This window comes from Arachis ipaensis, chromosome B04, assembly GCF_000816755.2.
Source record: "Arachis ipaensis cultivar K30076 chromosome B04, Araip1.1, whole genome shotgun sequence".
Classification (NCBI taxonomy): domain Eukaryota; kingdom Viridiplantae; phylum Streptophyta; class Magnoliopsida; order Fabales; family Fabaceae; genus Arachis; species Arachis ipaensis.
The window spans coordinates 2,420,275-2,425,243 of record NC_029788.2 but is presented as its reverse complement, the minus strand read 5'-3'; positions in this window follow the sequence as shown (position 1 = coordinate 2,425,243).

Here is a 4,969-nt window from a genome sequence, read left to right as displayed (position 1 = left end):
ATATATATATATATATTCATGATACGTTATTTTAACCCTCTTACATATAGTTCATGCTATTATTTAATAGAGAGTGAGCTAATGAGAGAAATAAAATTTTGTTTGGTTAGAGAGAAATAAAATAAAAGTTCTTTCTTTTCTTTTTTATGTTAGAATACAAGTGTGATTTAATAATATTATTTAGGTGTTAAGATTGCCAAAAAAAAAATGTTATCATTTAAAGAAATATTACCATTTATTTTTTTTTAAAAATTTAAAATCTAAATTTATCGTCGAATTTATCGAGTAGAAATAAATCCAACGGTAACAAGTTCAAAAATTTTGCCAAATAAAAATTTATATCCGCTACTAAATCTGTCGGTAATTAACGACGGACGAAAAAATCCGCTAGTAAACAATTACCGACAAAATTTATATCTTTGAATTTATTATGCCGTTAAGTTTGACGATAAATATATTATCATCAGATTTTTTCCTAAATCCACCAATAAATTTGACAATATCCGATGACTTTTTACGGTGATTTTTTTTTTTACATCTAATGCAAAATCACGCATATGATGTGAAGGTTTTGTTTATAGTGGAGAAAATAGTAGCAAGATCTTAAAGAATTAGATGACAATATTCCATTCTAGTGACTCTGATTGATGTCGTACAAAGGGATTAAGCAAAGCATTGATCATTTTTGGTAAACCACATGACAACAGAGCCAATTGCAAATAATATTAGCGTAGAAAATGCGTAGTACCAGTTCTTCAACTTTGATACTATAATTGACGGAGGTAATTAGGACGAATGAGTTTGGTAAACATGTTGCCGCCATACGCGAGAGTAAGGGTGCTTGGTGAAAACGTTGAAACAAAGTCATCGTCCTATAAACATGCCAGTATGAATCAGTTGAATTATTTAATTAATTAATTATAACATGAAATAAAAAAAAGCAAGAGAAAAAAAATTATTGCTCGGATACTTATAAGGAGACGGACAATTCATCGATGAAAATGGAGTCAGAGTCTATAGCAGCTGTGGAGGAATTGGAGTTGTTATTGTACGGTCCTTTGAGGAACTTCCTGAGGTGTTATCATTTTCCTTAGCTTGTTGGAATTTAGAGAAGTCGACGAAAAAATCTTCTCTACTTTCATTGTTGTTTATGAACATGATATTCACTTTAATTTTTATTTTTATTTTTCTATTTTGTTTTTGTAATTTATGATTAATCTTAATGTTATTTTTAAACAATTTCTTTTGAAAAATTTTTAATTTATGGTATGAAAATATTGGATTTAGTAGTGATATTTGATTATTGTTATATTCTTTTTTTAATCTTCGGCAGCTATTATTAACAGGATTGAACGATATAAATTTATTAATTGGCCAATATAAATAATAATTGAGATAAGTTCATATGCTTAAAATTCATTTTTATAAAAAAATATAAATTATTACTAATTCCGTTATCTATCTTGACCCTTTAAATTCCAAAATATATTTTTATCACCCTAAAAAAACTCCCGATGTGAATTATGGATCCACCTAAGATGATTATCTGTGGCCTCGGTGTCACATATTTGAGTAGTCACTCAACTCTCTCAAGGATGATATATGCATGGGTCAACCGCATTTTGGTATATACTATGATATGAATTGGGAAAGAGATTATTATGAAAATAAATATGAGAGATTATTAGGTGGTGGATGCCAACTGGACGTGATATAGAAGCTAGGTACCTCAAATAAGAATAAAGGAGTTTACTTGTTAATGTGTCTACGTACCAAATCATGAGCATTTTGGATCCACTTAGATTATGCCGTGTGGCAGACAGGTTTCATATTTGAGATTAATCCAAACCCTCATAAGTCATAACTATGACACCGACACAGGTGTTTTTGTATTTTTAGACATTTAAATAAATATGTTTAAAATATTTTTTTAAAAATATTTTTAATTAAAATTATATATATATAATCGATTAAATCGTATTATTTCTATCATAATTAGATTGGACAAATTAATTTAGCTAAAAACATAGAAAAGAGAAATATTAGGATTTAGGATTTTTAAAATTAACATATATATAATAAGAGTATTTTGTCATTTTATATAATAAAGATATTATAGTCATTTTTTATAAAAAAAATATTAATTTAGACTGATTTAAGATTTAGTTCATCGATTTTTTGGCCAAATTAATTTGTCTGATATAATTTTGATAAAAATAACACGGTTTAATCAGTTATATATATTGAATTTTAATTACTAAAAAATATCTTAAAAAAGGACGTTTTAAATATCTTTATTTGAGTGGTTCCTTTCTATTTAATTATGTTTAAAAAAAATAGAAAAAAAGTTGTCATCACATATTTTTTTTCAAATTGGGTTTGTGATAAATTGTCTTCTATGATGAGATAGTTCTTTTGGAAGGGTCAAGTTGATGGCAGAGATTTTTCTAGCTCTTGTTAATTGGAGGACCGTGATCACTTCAAAGAAATTTGGTGGCTTGGGTGTTAGAGATCTTGCATGTGTTAATATATCTTTACTTGGTAAATTGGTTTGGCAACTTTTTCATTGTCAGGACAAGCCTTGGGTTGCTCTATTGAGGGCAAAGTATCTAAGGAATGAGGGAGTTTTAGATGGCCCTGTCCCTTGCAACGATTTTTATGTTTGGAAGAGTATCTCAAAGGTTTTTGGTGCTCTTATGGATACACTTAATTAATCTTGTTGGTTTGACAATTGGAGTATTGAGGCCCAATTGCTAAAGATATCCCTTTTGTACATATATCTGACTCTGATTTAACTATTAAAGATGTTTGGAAAGATGGTCAATAGAATCTCTATGATGTTTTCTCTAACATTCCAGAAGATGTCAAACAGCGTTTGAATGCTTATAATCCGGATTTGAATGCTGGAGAGAGTTCGGGTTGATCGTGGGGTGTGGCATCTTCTAGACTCTATTCAGCTAGAAGTGAGTACAGTTGGCTAGTCAAAAGAAAGTTTGACTGGAATGAGCATGATAATTGATTGTGGGTATGGCGACTGCATATTTCTAAGAAGTACAAGTTCTTGATTTGGCTCAGTCTTCATAATGCTATTCCTACGACAGAGTTTCGTTTGGTCGTGGCTTAACTTTATCTAGCACCTGTCATCGGTGTCAGAATGGTTCTGAATCCATTTTTCATTGTCTTCGGAAGTGCCCTAGTGCCAAGAAGGTCTAGAACCTTTTAGGCCTGTATTCAGATAACTCAGATTTACATGATTGGCTCTACAGAGGTGCAAGGAGTGGAGATGTTTTTCTTTTCTTTTCGACCATCTGGTGGATTTAGAGAAGCAGAAATCATGACTTATTTAATATAGATGACTCTTGGAGTGCTAGTAAAGTGGTGAGTTTGATTCGTAGTTCAATAAGGGACTTCCACACTATTTTTGCTATGTATCAATCTTTGTCTCCTCCTTCGCTTTGTTTGCATTGGGTTCCACCTCCATTTTATTCTGTTAAATTGAATTGTGATGCTAGTTGTTTTGCTTCTTTTGGCTATGCTGGTTTTGGTTGTATCATTCCAATTTTGATGGATGTTGGTTGAAAGGTTGTACTGGAAAAGTCAAAGTGTGCAGTGTTCTTTTTGTTAAATTGTATGCAATTTGGAGAGGTTTACTTCTTGCTTGGGATAGTGAATTTCGTGAAGTTATTTGTGAAACAGACTGTTTAAAAGCTCTTTTCTTAGTAAACCAAAAAATACTTGGTAAGGATATTCCGGAATGAGATTTGGCAAAGCATATACAGGAGGTTATGAATTGGAATTGGAGAGTCTCTATTCTTTTAATTCAGAGAAGCAAATTGTATGGCTAAAGCAGCTGCTTCTGGCACGAACATTCATTCGAATTGGAGTCAACCATGGAGTGAGTTTTAACATCTAATAGATTTAGATATAAACCTAACCAATTAATTTAGTTTTGTCTCTATTTTTTTTTTATTTAGCCACAAAAAAATATAAACATGTTTTTTTTAAGTCAAATAAAAAAAACACTTTATTTACAACTTTAAATAAAAAAAGGAATGGTTTTATGCAGATAATATAACTTAAATGTCACTTTCTTATTCGTCCATTTTTTTTTAATTATAGTGGTATATATTAATTTACTATTATATCAAATCAGAGCAAACACCGAACATATCTTTTAGTAGTGAGGTATGGTACTCCTACATTTGTTTGGCACAAGAGATTATATATAAAAAACGTTTGTAAAAATCATTTGATGGAGAGATTAATTAGTTGGCTTTATTGTTTTAGCATGTTCTGTCTTGGCAAGCTGTAACTAATAGTTAGTTATATTACTTATGGCTGAGCTGGGTCAACATCTAGTAAGATAGTTAATTAGCATTGCTAAGTTAATTAGTTGTTAGTGAGAACTATAATAAATAGCAGAAACTAGGTGCATTATAGTAATTAGATTCACTCATTCTATTTTTTTGCATCTAATGAGAAGTTCATATGCTCACCTTTTCTCTCTGAACTTCAATCACGTATCTCTCTCTCAATTCTGATCCTGAGCTCGATTCCTTCGTCATTGAAAAAGAATATTTAGTTTGTATCTTAATTAATTAAAATATAATATTACAATTCTTTTAGATTTTAGCATAATTTAATATTTTATAAGAAGTGCTTCAGATATGCCATTGTATTTTCTTGAAACATGAATATTCTATTAATCAACTCGATCTTTTTTTTCATGCTAATGGTTTATTGACTTTAATCAATTTTTGTCGTCTTTTTTGATATTGAATAGATATGCTATGCAATCAGCCCAAAACTAAAATCATATCCAATAAAAAAGACAATCGGGAGTACATTTTGGTCCTATCCAGGTTGTCTTTATTTTGAATTTAATTAACGCAAGACTACATTACAATGCCTCTTCCAAATGTAATCATTAGAACGCCTGCATACATGGATTCTTGCAACAGATTGAAAT